At 36.4% G+C, this 18557-nt stretch overlaps 1 pseudogene; it reads left to right on the forward strand.

Moving 5' to 3' along the window:
• Positions 1-3786: 3786 nt before the first annotated feature.
• LOC114091665 (dnaJ homolog subfamily A member 1 pseudogene) lies at positions 3787-5176 on the forward strand (annotated as a pseudogene).
• Positions 5177-18557: the final 13381 nt, after the last annotated feature.

Consider the following 18557-nt stretch of genomic DNA (forward strand, 5'->3'; position numbering starts at 1 on the left):
TGCATTGTCTATTATTAATAGGACTTTGAATTCCAACACTTTCTCTTATAAGTATTTTTTTCTCTTTTTCATTTCTGGGGTGAAGGATTGATGGACCCACCCCACAGACAAGATGGTTGTTACCAGTGCTTTCTCATTATGTTCTTAGAAAATTGGTAAATAATTTCTGTTCTTGTTTTTTTGTGTGTGTGTTAAAATGGGTTTTTTAATCTACACACCACACTCTGACTAATCTGCTTTACATAATGTCACATAGTATCAGAGTTAATTTGTCTTTCCATGTTTTATGCTCCAGTGCCTTCTTTGTACTTTTATGCATATAGATTATCAAACATCTTCCTCCAGAAGAGTTCCAATTTATTGCAAATTAAGGCTCTCTATAGATGATATCTTTTCTCCTTAATCACCTTCTCCAACTCTGTCAGAAATGTGGCAGCAGATTTTTCATTTGTAGATAGAGCCTATCCAATAATTTTAATACTTTTAGTTCAAACCTATTCCTGAATATTTATAACTGTTTCTTATTGTAAGTGACCTGCTATTATTCGTTTCCAGGGTACTTTCACTGATGTCTTTATATGGGCTCAAAGGTTTCTGGTGCAACATGCTGCTGTTAACCAGAACAATTTTTCTGTTTGTGTCTTTAAACCACAAATTTAATGTATTTCATTCTTAACTTTTACTTTTCATATACTGTGGCCAAAATATTTTGGAGTATGAGATGTGACAAAGTGGTGCAAATATCTTTTTCCTACTTCACAATTTCACAGATAGAAGATTGATTCTTACCATAGATCTTAACAAGCTCAGCAATACAATGTTTTTCTTTCTTTATTAAGTTGAAAACTTTCACTTTTTTACTTAAAAGGAAGCACTTTATAAACTTCTCTTTGGCATCTGAGTTGCCAGCATCACAGCCTTTTCATCTTGCAGCCATTATTAAGCAAAATAAAAGATTAGTTGAAAACAAGCCTGTAAGAGCATGATAGTTGATCTTACAGCAGAGTGACTAATGGAAGAGTAGTTTTTACAGTGTGGATATACTGGACAAAGGGATGATGATATCCTAGGAAGGATGGAGTAGGACAGCATATTTCATCTCATTTTTTGGAACAGTATGCAATTTAAAATATAATTTATTTCTAAAATTTTCCATTTAATGTTTTCAGATTGCAGTTAACTATGGGTAACTGAAGGCACAGAAAGAGAAACTTCAGATAAAGGAGGATTACAATATATTATCACTCTTATTTAGAATTTCATAAAACAGACCAATTTTTTAAAAGTTTTATTACTGTTTTAGAATTATCTACAGACTATGCACCTCTCTATTGTCAGTGTTCTGGCTGTATTAAATAGGATAAATATCAATTGGTAGAATATTTTCCTTAATTAATAATAACAGCCAAGGGCATAATTTATGTAAATTCAGTTACCTAGAATGGAATTATCAACAGCTTGAGAAAAAGTGTCTTACACAATGTGCTTCTATTTTGAAGGAATTTTGCAGACGGTATGAATTATTCATAGAGTAGTTATGCAGTTTTCTTTTGAGAAACATAGGGAAAAGTAGAGAATATTTTACATAAGACCTTATACAAATTATGTTATTCATTATTCAGAATAATGACTCTTAGAAATATTACTTTTTGATCATCAAAGAACTGGAAGATGGCATTACAGATTCAGCTTCAAAGTTCTTAGACATAAACAATAGAAACAGTCTGGGCAATTTAAGCAAAAAATATTTTATTAGCAGATGAATGTCAAATTTTGAGAAGATAATTATAGCAACTAAAATTGGCATAGAATTAATGTCTAGAGGGAACTCATAAATCAACAAAGAAAAGGTCAAAAAAAAAGAAAGAAAACTGGCCTCAGGAGTGAAACCTAAAAGCCTAAAAAATATAACAAGGGAACAAATTGAACTTGTAGTCATGGAAATTAAATGCACTTGACAAACATCAGTTTATAAAATGTAAGAAGGTAGAATGATACTAAGCATTGGTACTAGTATATGCACACATGGTAGAAGAATAGACTGATGTAGCCATTGTGCATATTTCTGATAATCCATAATCTTCTTTTCAGTGTAAACTCCAGAGACACAAATATGTCCATGAAGGGATCGGGATGAAGATGTTTATTGTAGCATGGTTAGAGGGAGTTAGATGCAACCCTATTATTAGGAGAAGGAACAATAAAATATAATAAAGATTATCATTATTAAGATTATTATTGTGTAGTTGATACAATGAATTACAGGTGCATAAAAACATACAGGTGCATAAAAATATAAAAAACACATATAGATATTATCAGTATGTTTAGTGAAAAGTATAAACCAAATATATATACATATGTGTGTGTATGTGTGTGTATATATATATGCCAAATAAATAGCTTATTATGTATATATATATTATATGTATATGTATATATATATATATATATATATATATATATATATATATATATACACATATATATATGTCAAATAAATAGCTTGGCACCATTTATGTAAACTTTAAAAATCCACAGAATACCTGAAAAAACGGCATGATAATACACAGGTAGATAGACAGATTCCCCACATGTACACCAAGAGTATTAAAGTAGTTAGTTATATTGATGGTGGTAGAAAGAAAGAATAAAATAATGAAATAACAAAATAAGACAGGAGAACATTTTATGATTATGGTATAAGAATTTAATTTTGTCAAATTTTGTTTGGATTTGAGATTAAAATTAATAATTTGATATCAGTATATCCATTAATTTCTGAGGATAGAGAATCTTGCTTTACTAGTTTTGTGATCCCTCCAAAAATACCCAGAATCAGGTCAGAGGACTGCTCCAGTGAGGGAGCTACAGCAGCTTCAGCTGCAGTGCCAATCCTGCTGTACTGGATGCTACAGGCTGCCACTTGAACCTCTGCACTATTGGCCAAAGAATTTTATATTTCTGTTTCAGAGAGAATCCTTTTCAGGCCTGGATTAGCCTTCAGTTCAAAAACGGGATTGATGTCATGTTCCATTAAGTAAATAGGAGATGTCCACCAAGGATTCCCAAACACTAAGGTCCAGAAGCAACCAGTTATTCAGCTATGAACCTGATCCCAACGGGTACAGAACTGGAACAAGGAAAGGAGGTGTTTTTTATTACCCTCTTTGCTGATGGAGTTCATATGAATGATGATGAACAGAACTTCCTCAGGAAGTTGTTTCTTCAATTTTCAGAAATTTACATTGAAGTTTGGAATAAATGTGAGATGAAGAGGTGGACCTGTGTTATTACTAAATTTTGTTAAACACCAAAACCATATGTACAAATGCACATTCAGATGGTATATCCTAAAGTAAGAATATTTAAATTATTTATAAACTGATGTTTCAATGTTGCCATGCCATCTGTTGTGTTCATATATTCTGTCATATAGAGAAATATAAAGAGACAGGGAAAATTTTACTAGGGACATGAACAGGCAGTACAAATGGTGTTGAAAGTCTTTATACAAAGATTTTCATGGAAGAAGGGAATTGAAAGAGAACAGTACTTAGGAATGATAGCTTTTAAGTCTAATTAGAATTATCCAAGAGCATATTGTCTTCAACTATTTTCTACCCTTTTAATATTTTATGGTAATAGTATAATTTTTATTCTGTCTGCCAAAGATTCCTAGAAAAAAGAAAGTGGTAAAGCTCAAAATCATAAAATTTTTATTATAAAAATTTTAATGGAATGTAATTATCATTTAAAATGATTAGCAGGAACTTTCCAGAACGCTCGGTGAGAGGCGGAGGAGCAGCGGCTGCCCGGGCTGCACACAGTTACGCGCTCCTTCCCACTCCCTCACAACGGCCCCAGCCCGCTCACCGGCTGTAGAAAATGGTGAAAGAAACCACTTACTATGATGTTTTGGGGGTCAAACCCAATGCCACCCAGGAAGAATTAAAAAAGGCCTACAGAAAACTGGCCTTGAAGTACCACCCTGATAAGAATCCAAATGAAGGAGAAAAGTTTAAACAGATTTCTCAAGCTTATGAAGTTCTCTCTGATGCCAAGAAAAGGGAATTATATGACAAAGGAGGAGAACAGGCAATTAAGGAGGGTGGAGCAGGTGGTGGTTTTGGCTCCCCCATGGACATCTTTGATATATTTTTTGGAGGATGAGGAAGGATGCAGAGAGAAAGGAGAGGTAAAAACGTTGTGCACCAGCTCTCAGTAACATTAGAAGACTTATATAATGGTGCAACAAGAAAACTGGCTCTGCAAAAGAATGTGATTTGTGACAAATGTGAAGGCCGAGGTAGTAAGAAAGGAGCAGTAGAGTGCTGTCCCAACTGCCGAGGTACTGGAATGCAAATAAGAATTCATCAGATAGGACCTGGAATGGTTCAGCAAATTCAGTCTGTGTGCATGGAGTGCCAGGGCCATGGGGAACGGATCAGTCCTAAAGATAGATGTAAAAGCTGCAATGGAAGGAAGATAGTTCGAGAGAAGAAGATTCTGGAAGTTCATATTGACAAAGGCATGAAAGATGGACAAAAGATAACATTCCATGGTGAAGGAGACCAAGAGCCAGGACTGGAACCAGGAGATATTATCATTGTGTTAGATCAGAAGGACCATGCTGTTTTTACTCTACGAGAAGACCTTTTCATGTGTATGGACATACAGCTGGTGGGAGCATTATGTGGCTTCCAGAAGCCAATATCTACTCTTGATAATCTAACCATAGTCATCACCTCATCCAGGTCAGATTGTCAAGCATGGAGATATAAAGTGTGTGCTAAATGAAGGTATGCCAATTTATCGTAGACCATATGAAAAGGGTCGCCTAATCATTGAGTTTAAGGTAAACTTTCCTGAAAATGGCTTTCTGTCTCATGACAAACTCTCTTTGCTGGAAAAACTCCTACCTGAGAGGAAGGAAGTGGAAGAGACTGATGAGATGGATCAGGTAGAACTGGTGGACTTTGATCCAAATCAGGAAAGACGGCGCCATTATAATGGAGAAGCATATGAGGATGATGAACATCATCCCAGAGGTGGTGTTCAGTGTCAAACCTCTTAATGGGGCCAGTGAATAACACTCACTGCAGGCATTTCATATGCAGTAGTGAATGAGTGAAGGACTATAATCATAATATGCTCAGTACTTGCTATTGTTTTTGTTTTAATATTCAATTATAGTAGTGTTTTAAAAGTTAAATGAAGAATAAATGCAAATATAAAAGCTCTGACTTTGCCCTGTATGTATGATGACTTCAGTGTGCAAGAAGTTGTTTAATACCTGTAAAAACTGCTTTTAAAAAAGTTCCCCTAGCATCTGTTAGGCCCATACCTTGTAATTGATTTCAGCTGTGTATGTGGACAAACTTAGACTGAAATACTAGGTATATGTGTTGATTTCAGTGTATGACCCTTCATTGTTAAACTATAAAATTAAAACTCTGTATTTAACTTGCAATCAGAAAAAGAAAACTTAATTTGTAGAGGAGTGTTGGTCTGTCTAGTTATTTGTATTAAGTGGGACTCTTGTGATGACCCTGCATTCTATTGCCTCAACTTACTTGAAGGTGACATAATGTATAATTTTGCTTCTGGTATCAGTGAAAGAAATGATACCTTTCAAAAGATGGGGTTTATCATTATATGCTGCTACTTAAGGGCTTGCACTTGTAGAATTGCATTCCCTTCTATTGTGCCATCTTTAAAAAAAATATATATATATATATATATACACATACATACACATATATACAAAACTGTGTTGACCAGTCCTGGTTACATTTTTCCCTTCTCTTTGGACCATGGTAAGCCCTGGTAGTGAAATCCAGACCTATACATGGAAAAGTAGTTTGCATGTATAATATAGGAAGGTGTTCCTTAGGTATGTTACAGGCTTAAACCACTTGACTTATGCTCCAAAGTAACTGTAATTTGATGTTGGTAGTCTAGCAAATATGATGAATAGCTTTAACTGTATGTTTAAAAGTCATCATATGTTCACATGCTTAAATCTGGATATCAGAATTTAAGCAATTCTTGAAATGTATGAATGTCTCCTTAATATACTGATTACAAAGCAAAAAAAAAGTAAAATGATTAGCAGCTTTTATTTTTATAAATTGTCCTATTGACTCATTATATGTTTCCTCTTTTGTTCATGTGAAATATTTAACTACTACTATTCTTCATAGATGAGTCATCTTCATTGAAATGTGAATGTTCTGTGTCATGGTGTGTGTGCACATGCATGCTCCTCTGTGTATGCATAATCAGCCCTGTGTGTAGAAGCACGCATATGTGTGTGTGATGTGTGTGTGTGTGTGTGTGAACTTTGTGTTATGTGCACGAGTACTGAGTGAATTCCCACAGGTGACCTAAGCTGTGTATCAAAGAAAGCACAGGATAGGAGGGCTACCCAGAGCGGGGAAGGGCGGCTGGGGGCCCCGGCCGCGGAGGGCGACGGAGCTCCAGGAGCCCGGGACAAGTCCAGGCAGAAGCAGGGGAAGCCGCGCTTTGGGAAAGGGCTCCCAGTCTGCTTGCCACCCGACGCTGCTCAGTGTTTTACTACTGTTAGTGAAAAGAGGTATGCCTGGAATGTGAGAGAAGATGGCCGCTGCGCACGGGGGTTGATGAAGTGCTGAGCGTGGTGCTCAGAGCAGCAGCTTTAAACGAGATTTCGCACAGCGTGTAAGAGCTCCTTTCACCGTTAATCTGTAGTGGACCACTTTGCCAAGCAGCAGGAAGAACAAAGAGATCGAAAAAGAGACGCTTGGCTCCCGGACGCTTTGCCGCCCAGAGCCGCGGGGCGGGCGCTTTGCTCCCATCTGCTTCCTCTTTCACTTCGCTCTGGGCAGAGAAGCTGAATGTGTAATCAGCAGTGGATTGTAAGTACCCGAAGCAAAGAAAGCTCAGTGCGCCCCGCCTTCCTTTTTTTTTTTTTTTGAATATTTTTTATATAGGGAGAGTTTGTGGATTGGGATTGTTGGCTGGGCTGTGGTTTCTGTGCTGAAAATCCACTCCGCGGGAGCTGCATTTGCTCTCTGATTGCTGTCTTTATGGCTCTGTCTACATTGTCCGGCAGCCGCATCTAGAGGTTGGAGCTGGGCTGCGTGCAGAGCCCTGTCCTCCGAAGGCTGGACCGCGGCCTCGAGCGCCTGGGTTGCCTGTTCGCTGCTGCACCTTCAGGCAGAGCCTGCTCTGGGGTCGTTCTGTATCCCCCTGCAAGGGGACCCGTGCTCCGGTGGAGGGGGCCGGAGAGCCGCGGCGGAAGCCGCTTGGGCCCCGGGGGCCAGGCACCGGGCAGCGGCGCTGCTAAGGTCGCGCCCGTGAGCGCAGCCCCGGGGCAGAGGCGAGAGCGGCAGGGTTTCATTTCTAGAAATCTGGACTGGAAACAGAAGTAGCAGTTTGTATAATCCCAAGAACTTGCTTATGCCAGGAAGCTGTAAGGGCAACATGAATATCATTGAGGAGATCTAACATGGCAGAGGGTGGGGAGAGATCAAGTCTCTGACCTCTTCAACTGCGCGGGCATAGGGAGCTGTAAATTGTATAAATGCTGATTGCTCAGGATCACTAGGCAATTCTGAGCTGACGTGGATCTGGGGCGTACAGTCTGGGCCCCTCAGAACACACACACCGAGCCCGGATTGGCTGCATTCAAGCTCCGGTTCGCCTGCTTCTCCTGACTCAGCACTAACGATCCCGCTGAAATAACTGGTTGGCCCTTATGAACTTACAGAGGTAAAAGCCAACCGAGCCTTCATAGGCAGTGGCCACAGGATTGAAACGGGGATTGGGAGAGACAGTCAGGACCCACCTGTTGCATTGGTCACCATTTGCATGGGATACCACATTGGCAGAGAACTGACGTCACGGGCGGAGGAGATAACTGCATTGAAACCAGCGTGATACGGCTCCCAGGAGCAGCAGACCTGGCGTGTAGCCAGTATTGTGGTGAGCGTCACAGGTGAGCGCGGCCTGGCTTGAGGAAACACAAGAGAAGGCCCTAGGCACTCAGGATTGGAGAGCCCCCCAGTCTGTGAGGAAGAGCTGCTGCACAGTGACTGGTTCCCACCTATTGAGAGGAGAAGCTTGAACCAGTGGGCACAGCTCCACCTACTGGAAGAGAAGTTAATCGAACTCTATGACTACATTTATTATTAATATTATTATCATTTTTTTCTTTTTCTTTTTCTTTTTTCTTTCATTTTCAGATTTTTGTTGTTGTTCTTTAACTTTTTTTAATGTTTTTAATTTTATTATTATTATTATTATTTTTTAAATTTTAATTTTCATTATTTATATTATCATTATTATTTTTGTAAAAAAATTTTTTTTCTTTTATTTCTTTATTTTCTAATTTTTTTGTGTGTGTTTTGTTTTTGTTTCTTTTGTCTTTTCATTTCTTTTCAATTGTCTTATTCCCCCTTCCTTGAATTCTACCTGCCTACTCTCATTCTCTTTAGTGACTTCTTCCCTTCCCTTCTAATATCTTTCCTCCCAAGCATCAAATAAATTTATAAGAGTAAACAGTAACTCAGCAGTCAAACAGAACAAGAAGTAACATGAGCAGCATAAAAAAGCAAGGAAGAAAAGGAGTACAAACAATGAAGGACAGCCTAAATATTCAGGAGGACCTAGAGTCAGCAGAAAAATGGTCATATAAAGAACTCAAGGAATACCTTAGACAGATGGAATGGAACCTTAAAGAGGATACGAGACAGCAAATCCAAACAGTGAAAGAACACTTCGAAAATGAATTACATAAACAGATAAAAGAAGAAGTTAAGCATCTTTATCAGGAGATAGAGATTATAAAAAAAAATCAAACAATAACTCAAATAAACCAAATTAAAAACTCAATTGAGAGTATCACTAACAGAGTGGAGCAAGTAGAAGCCAGAACGTCAGATAATGAAGACAAAATATATCATCTTGAAAAGAGCCTAGCCAACTCAGAAAGGCTGGTTAAAAATCACGAGAGAAACATCCAAGAGATATGGGATAACATAAAGAAACCAAACCTACGAGTCATCGGGATAGAAGGTACAGAGATTCAAACCAAGGGAATGAGTAACCTGCTGAATGAAATAATTACAGAAAACTTTCCAGAAATAAAAAAGGAAACGGATATACAAATTATAGATGCATACAGGACACCAAGCACACAAAATCACAGTAGACCAACGCCAAGACACATTGTTATGAAGATATCCAATATACAGAACAAAGAGAAAATATTAAAAGCTACAAGAGAAAGGAGGCAGATTACATTCAGGGGTAAACCAATAAGGTTAACAACGGATTTTTCATCACAGACGCTGAAAGCAAGAAGATCCTGGAACAACGTATTTCAAACACTGAAAGACAATGGATGCCAACCAAGAATTCTGTATCCAGCAAAATTAAGCTTCAGGTACAACAACAAAATAAAAATCTTTCATGATAAACAAAAGCTAAAAGAATTTGCAGCCAGAAAACCAGCATTGCAAAGCATCTTGAGCAAAACACTGCACGAGGAAGAAATGAAAAACAATAACCAAAACCATCAGTGGGAAGTGCCTCTATAAAAACAGAGGGCGGGGGGAAAGCTAACCATGGAGAAACAAACTAAATTAAATTAAAAAAAAAGAAGATAAATAATCAAACATGGCTGGAAGTACAAACCATATATCAATAGTAACTCTAAACGTTAATGGCTTAAACTCTCCAATAAAGCGACATAGGCTGGTAACATGGATTAAAAAAACAAATCCAACAATATGCTGCCTCCAGGAGACACATCTGATTGCAAAAGACATACACAGGCTGAAGGTGAAAGGTTGGGAAAAAATATACCATGCACACGGTCCTCATAAGCAAGCAGGGGTGGCCATCCTCATATCGAATAAAATCGACTTCAAGACTAAGTTAATCAAAAGGGATAAGGAAGGACATTATATACTGTTAAAAGGAACCATTCACCAACAAGACAAAACACTTATCAATATTTATGCACCAAATAATGGTGCTGCGACGTTCATAAAACAAATTCTCCTCAAGTTCAGGAATCAAATAGACCACAACACAAAAATTATGGGTGACTTCAACACACCTCTCTCACCATTTGACAGATCCTCCAAACAAAAATTGAATAAAGAAACTATAGAACTCAATATCACAATCAACAACCTAGACTTAACTGACATATATAGAATATATCAACCATCATCAAGTGGATATACTTTTTTCTCAGCAGCACATGGATCCTTCTCAAAAATAGACCATATATTATGCCATAGGGCAACCCTCAGTAAATATACAGGGGTGGAGATAATGCCATGCATTTTATCTAATCATAATGGAATGAAACTGGAAATCAATGATAAAAGAAGGAAGGAAAAATCCTACATCACATGGAAAATGAACAATATGTTACTGAATGATCAATGGGTTACAGAAGACATAAAGGAGGAAATCAAAAAATTCTTAGAGATAAATGAAAATACAGACACAACATATCGGAATCTATGGGACACAATGAAAGCAGTTTTAAGAGGGAAATTCATCGCCTAGAGGTCATTCCTCAAAAAAAGGAAAAACCAACAAATAAATGAGCTCACACTTCATCTCAAAGCCCTAGAAAAGGAAGAGCAAAACAACAGCAAATGTAGCAGAAGGCAAGAAATAATTAAAATCAGAGCGGAAATCAACGAAATGGAAACAAAAGAAACTATTGAAAAAATTAACAAAACTAAAAGTTGGTTCTTTGAAAAAATAAATAAGATCGACAGACCCTTAGCCATGCTAACGAAGAGAAGAAGAGAGAGAACTCAAATTACTAACATACGGGATGAAAAAGGAAATATCACAACAGATGCTACAGAAATATAGAAGATAATTAGAAATTATTTTGAAAACCTATATTCTAATAAAATAGAAGATAGTGAAGACATCAATAAATTCCTTAAGTCATATGATTTGCCCAGACTGAGTCAGGAGGATACTCACAACTTAAACAGACCAATATCAATAGATGAAATAGAAGAAGCAATCAAAAGACTTCCAACCAAGAAAAGCCCAGGACCGGATGGGTATACAGCGGAGTTTTACAAAACCTTTAAGGAAGATTTAATACCAATACTTTTCAAGTTATTTCAGGAAATTGAAAAAGAGGGAGCTCTGCCAAATTCATTCTATGAGGCCGACATCACCCTGATTCCGAAACCAGACAAAGACACCTCAAAGAAAGAAAACTACAGACCAATATCTCTGATGAACCTAGATGCAAAAATCCTCAATAAAATTCTGGCGAATCGGATACAAAGGCACATCAAAAAAATTGTGCACCATGATCAAGTAGGATTCATCCCTGGGATGCAAGGATGGTTCAATATACGGAAATCAATAAATGTTATTCACCACATCAATAGACTTAAAGATAAGAACCATATGATCATCTCAATAGACGCAGAAAAAGCATTCAACAAAGTACAGCATCCCTTTATGTTCAAAACTTTAGAAAAACTAGGGATAACAGGAACTTACCTCGAAATTGTAAAAGCTATCTATGCTAAGCCTCAGGCTAGCATCATTCTCAATGGAAAAAAATTGAAGGCATTCCCCCTAAAATCTGGAACAAGACAGGGATGCCCTCTATCACCACTTCTATTCAATATAGTTCTCGAAACACTGGCCAGAGCAATTAGACAGACAAAAGAAATTAAAGGCATAAAAATAGGAAAGGAAGAACTTAAATTATCACTATTTGCAGGTGACATGATTCTATACCTAGAAGACCCAAAAGGGTCTACAAAAAAACTACTAGAACTAATAAATGCATTCAGCAAAGTGGCAGGATATAAAATCAACACGCATAAATCAAAGGCATTTCTGTATATCAGCGACAAATCCTCTGAAACGGAAATGAGGAAAAACACTCCATTCACAATATCCTCAAAAAAAATAAAATACTTGGGAATCAACCTAACAAAAGAGGTGAAAGATTTATACAATGAAAACTACAAAACCCTAAAAAGAGAAGTACAAGAAGATCTTAGAAGATGGAAAAATATACCCTGTTCATGGATAGGCAGAACTAACATCATCAAAATGGCGATATTACCAAAAGTTCTCTATAGGTTTAATGCAATGCCAATCAAAATCCCAATGGCATTTCTTGTAGAAATAGAGAAAGCAATCATGAAATTCATATGGAAAAATAAAAGACCCAGAATAGCAAAAACAACTCTAATCAGGAAGTGTGAATCAGGCAGTATAGCAATACCAGACCTCAAACTATACTACAGAGCAATAGTAACAAAAACAGCATGGTACTGGTACCAAAACAGGCGGGTGGACCAATGGTACAGAATAGAGGACACAGAAACTAATCCACAAAACTACAACTATCTTATATTTGATAAAGGGGCTAAAAGCATGAAATGGAGGAAGGATAGCATCTTCAACAAATGGTGCTGGGAAAACTGGAAATCCATATGCAACAAAATGAAACTGAATCCCTTTCTCTCACCATGGACAAAAGTGAATTCAAAATGGATCAAGGAGCTTGATATCAAATCAGAGACACGGCGTCTGATAGAAGAAAAAGTTGGCTACGATCTACATACTGTGGGGTCGGGCTCCAAATTCCTCAATAGGACACCCATAGCACAAGAGTTAATAACTAGAATCAAGAAATGGGACTTACTCAAACTAAAAAGTTTTTTCTCAGCAAAAGAAACAATAAGAGAGGTAAATAGAGAGCCTACATCCTTGGAACAAATCTTTACTCCTCACACTTCAGATAGAGCCCTAATATCCAGAGTATACAAAGAACTCAAAAAATTAAACAATAAGAAAACAAATAACCCAATCAACAAATGGGCCAAAGACCTGAACAGACACTTCTCAGAGGAGGACATACAATCAATCAACAAGTACATGAAAAAATGCTCACCATCTCTAGCAGTCAGAGAAATGCAAATCAAAACCACCCTAAGATACCACCTCACTCCAGTAAGATTGGCAGCCATTATGAAGTCAAACAACAACAAGTGCTGGAGAGGATGTGGGGAAAAGGGTACTCTTGTACATTGCTGGTGGGACTGCAAACTGGTGCGGCCAATTTGGAAAGCAGTATGGAGATTCCTGGGAAAGCTGGGAATGGAACCACCATTTGACCTAGCTATTGCCCTTCTCGGACTATTCCCTGAAGACCTTAAATGAGCATACTACAGGGATACTGCTACATCGATGTTCATAGCAGCACAATTCACAATTGCTAGACTGTGGAACCAACCCAGATGCCCTTCAATAGATGAATGGATTAAAAAATGTGGCATTTATACACCATGGAGTATTACACAGCACTAAAAAATGACAAAATCATGGAATTTGCAGGGAACTGGATGGCACTGAGCAGATTATGCTTAGTGAAGCTAGCCAATCCCTAAAAAACAAATACCAAATGTCTTCTTTGATATAATGAGAACAACTAAGAACAAAGCAGGGAGGAAGAGCAGGAAGAAAAGATTAACATTAAACAGATACATGAGGTGGGAGGGAAAGGGATAGAAAAGGGAAATTGCATTGTAATGGAGGGAGACCCTCATGGTTATACAAAATTACATATAAGAGGTTGTGAGGGGAATGGGAAAATAAACAAGGAGAGAAATGAATTACAGTAGATGGGGTAGAGAGATAAGATGGGAGGGGAGGGGAGATAGTAGAGGATAGGAAAGGTAGCAGAATACAACAGTTACTAATATGGCATTATGTAAAAATGTGGATGTGTAACCGATGTGATGCTGCAATCCGTATTTGGGGTAAAATTGGGAGTCCATAACCAACTTGAATCTAATGTATGAAATATGATATGTCAAGAGCTTTGTAATGTTTTGAACAACCAATAAAAAAAACTAATTGTTGTGGTGTAACGTGTGTATGACAATAACAAAAAGAAAAGTGCTACAATAAATATTGATAAACTTAAAAAAAAAAGAAGAAAGCACAGGAGAAGAAGCAAAAGGCATGAGGTGAGGTGCTATCAGTTTGCACTTGCACAAAGCTAGTTCATGAGGTGTGGAAAGAGTTACAGCAGGAGAGGGTGGTCTAACAGGTAGGGCTGTGTGGAAAAACAGGTGACATAGGTCTATCTGATATATCGTATAATATTATACAAGTCACCAGTTATGGAAGCAATGAAATAATAACTATCAGTGTTGGGGTATAATCTGGAAAATTATGAAAGAGGTGGTTAATCTGAATATAATTTTGAAATATAATTATCAAGTTTGGGGGCATGTTAGGAGAGTTATTATTTTTTTCCTCTGCAATGCTGGAGATTGAAACCAGGAATTCATGCATTTAGACAAGTGCTCTTATCACAGAGATATACCTCCAACCTTTGAGGGGGGAGCCTTTTAGAGGGACCAGCATATACAAGGCCCATGTAGTATGTGAGAATTTAAATTGAAGTGTTCATTTTCTCAATATCCCAGATCTTATCTATTCATTTAGTGATCTTCCTGCTGTATTTTTAAATATTTAAAAAAAATAAGAATATCTTCAGACTATGTGACTTTGGACAAGCCTCTAAATATATTTTAACTTCTGTCTGTCATCTATATAGAAAGCATATTGGATCAAGTAACCTCTAATCTCTTTTCTGACTCTGGAGTCTATTCTTTGCACATCATTTTGGATATATTGACAGCATCATACACAGGGAGGTAAATGGTAGGTTCTGCTCATCAGCTCATGAACATGTATAAAGTCTTTCTACAAAATGAGAGCTACATATAGCATTGTCTAGAGATGGATCCTGGAGGAATGAATGTGCAAAACATGGATGCTACATTATTCCTTTTGCTTGCTCTCTCTCATTATAATTAATTATTAAAGATTTCTCCCTTATAATGTATAAACATTCCTGATTGCTCACACAGCATCACAAACACTAGCTGTATTAAAGTATTTTGTTTTAAAATCTATCCTTCTTAAAATATAGTTTTCTTAGTCAGAAAACTATATTATCTATAACTATATTATCCATATATCTATAACTACATTATATTATAAAACTAATTATCTATAACTATATTATCCATCTGATAATAATAATATGAACTGAGTATACTTTATAGTTATTTTCAATATTGTATTATTCTTTGTTAATAATTCTTTTCTCATAGAGCAAAGAGTGAGGAGATATAAGCTATCTTACCTATAGAAACCGAATCTTCTACATATTGAATGATAAAATTTTTATATTTGTAAAGTTTTTAGGCTTAATAATTAACAGAAGTTGTTTTAGATAGGGTGAGGAGTGTAAACATAGGCATATACATACATAAACTAACATTTAACAATAGATTTGATATAGTAGGTGAAAGATACCATTTTCCCTGAATTTTATAATACTTTGTAATCCACTTTGGTCTTTCTCACATTCATTATATTTATAGCATAAAACAATTTCATTGTAATTGGAAACACTTCTGAATCATTTCCAAATTTGTCAGCTTTTTTGTTCATGGTGATCTGAACATTGACAGACTATTATAATTCATGTCAAAATATCTCATAAATTCATCACTAGAATTTTGTAAGCTCACAGTCTTTGGAAAGAAATATATAAAACCAGACTGTACTTATTAGACACACATAAAGCAAAGTCTGTTTATTGTGTTTTTCTGGGTGCTACAGGGCAAATATCAGTGGTTATGCTAAGCAACATTAACAAAATATTTCAAAATATTATTGTAGCAGCAAGTGAAATTCAAAATTAGAAATATCATCATTTGCGTCATCTCCACCCATATGTTGTTTGGTATAGAACTAACAAGATATGTATAAGACCTATTTTAGGAAAACTATGAAACTTATGAAAGATGCCAAAAAAGACCTAAATAAGTGGAGAGATATTCCATGGTCATGGATGGGGAGATTCACCACAAATTTAGTGAGAAAGTAAGTTATTTATTTTCATGAATAAGACGTTAAGTTGATGAATAAGTGTTTCTCTTACTATAGCCCTAAATTAGCTTCAAGCAAGAGAGTAGGAGTTCAGTCTTTTAATAGGAAAGTGTATGGTACATACCAGGAGAAAAAATGTGTTTAATTGGTATATATTTAGCTAAAAGTATTTCAACTTTATGTCTTCACTTCGTTTGTAAACTTCTTAAGAGGAAAGCCCATGTGTAACCTCTCCTTTACTTCTTTCAGATGCTGCTTTTGTAGTGTGGTTATCTGATGATATCCTAAAGCATTTAGAAGGAATATTGACTAGAACATAAACAGTACTTGAGACAACAAAGCATTGTTAGTTCCCAATAAATCAACATTAGATAGTCCAACCAGATGCCTTTTAGGTTAAGAAAATGAATATTAGAGATTTAAAGTAAGAGACTCATTGTCTCAAAATGATTTAAAATCAAAGCCAAGATCCAAGCTACCCTGCCAACTGTAACCAGGATGTACAGTCACCTAAGACAAAGGAATCTTGCACAGCTACTGATTGTGGTGGCAGAAGGGAGACCAATACCCACAGTGAGAAGAAGAGGTACTTCTGAAGCCAGGGAATTTCTTACTCATGAAAAATCACTAAACACAATCAACTCTAAAGCATTCATTGTTAATTGTTAGTTTTTATTTAAATCATCTTCAAACTTAAGATTTCATTATTTGGGTTCCCTGCTAAAAGAATCCGACAAATAATTTGTCTTCATACAAAATTCATGAAAGAATACTGAAGTATTCTAGCATAAGAAAATATTTCAAAATTAGACATATGAGAGTTGTAACGGGTTACTTGATAAAGTAGGTGAAATTGGGAAAAATCACAACCAATTTATACATTTTATGTCAACTTAAGACATAAATGGTTCCTCATACACAAGTTTTTTTCTTTTATAGAGTAAATATGGTCCACTTTTGAGAGTTCAGTGTTGTTTTTCTTCCATTAATCAAAGATATATAACTTTTGATCTCTAGGTTCTGTTCCTTTACCACAAAACAAGAGCTTTAAAAGGATAAATAGTTTGAATGCAGAATCCCAGATTCCTATTGATATTTCTCCTTTATGTACATTGGTCCGCCTCCACTTAATCAACTGGGTTTTTTGTTGTCATTTAAACTTATTGAACTGGTAACTTTGAATACTCATGGTTCATATACAGCGGGAAAGTACAGGACTGGACGACAGGCCTAAGCATAAGTACCTGGTGAGAGGATTATCAGTCAATACAAAGAATGGTGGGAAAGGAGAATTCAGATCCATCTGGAAAACTGGTTAAGGGCAAGTCTGAGGGTGTTTCTCCCTTATAATGTTAGAAAAAATATTTTATGTGAAGAAGATGGAAGCCTTTGGAAACTTATAATTTAAAGTTTTAAAAAGATCAACAAGAATAAGGAAGAAATGAAGCAATGTTTGATGGGGCCCCATGTATCATTATATAGAGCAAATAACATGATGTCATTCTTGAATCTTCTGCAGATAGCTTCAAAATAAGTTATGGAGAAGCTCCCTTTCACCAGCCCCATTTCAGTATTTTTTTTTCCTTCCAGAAAGTGAATAATGTCTCTACATTTGTATCTAAGGCATTGGTATCAGTCATTAGTCAAGTAATTGTGACTCATAGTCCAGTGACTCTATTTTACATTTAAAGAAGTTGAGGTTCAGAAAAATTAGGTCAATTTCCAAAAGTCAAACAGCTGGTAACTGTCTGGTGCCAAGGCCAAGCATGTTCCTTTCTATGCAGCTTGCTCTCTTCCTAGCATACAGTGTCCATATGTGCAGGCCAGGAAGATAGAAATATGTTGAAACTGATTGGGCAACACCTTTGAATTCTGAGTTATCCCTCCTTTTATAGAGTCCCAACATGCTATGATTTGTGTAAGTTTTCAGAGGTATTAATAACACCAACAACGATAATCATCTTCTCCAAAGTGATTTCTAAATTCATGCATTGGTTTGGGGAACAAACCTTCTGAATCCTTGTTGTGCAAATAGGAAATCCCTATGTAAATAAATACAAGCTAATGAGCTCAGTTAATTCCCAAGTTATGCCATGACCAGGTTATTTATTTATAAGGCTATTAATTATCTAGTTGATTTACCTCTTTCCCCTCACACACACACCTGTGGTTTCATTTTGAACAATTTCAGTCAACCACTTTCACCTATGATCTGAAATATTAAATGGAAAATTCTAGAAATAATTCTTAAGTTTTAAATTACACACCATTTTGAAGAAATTTTACATTATCCCACACTGTCCTGCCTAGTGTGTGAATTATCTCTTTGTCCAGCATATCCATGCTAAGTATACTACCTTCCCATTAGTCACGAAGCAGCTGTTACAGTTATTGGATTGATCATCATGATGTCATAGTGCTGTGTTCAAGTGACCTTCATTTTCCTTAAGTGCAAGAGTAGTGATGCTGGCAAAATGGATATGCCAGAGAGAATCTGTATAGTGCTTCCTTTAGTACAACAGGGAAAGTTCTTGACTTAATAAGGAAAGAAAAAACTTTCAAGCTAAAGTTGCTAAAATCTGTGG

This window comes from Marmota flaviventris, chromosome 3 (assembly GCF_047511675.1).
Source record: "Marmota flaviventris isolate mMarFla1 chromosome 3, mMarFla1.hap1, whole genome shotgun sequence".
NCBI classification, from domain to species: Eukaryota; Metazoa; Chordata; class Mammalia; order Rodentia; family Sciuridae; genus Marmota; species Marmota flaviventris.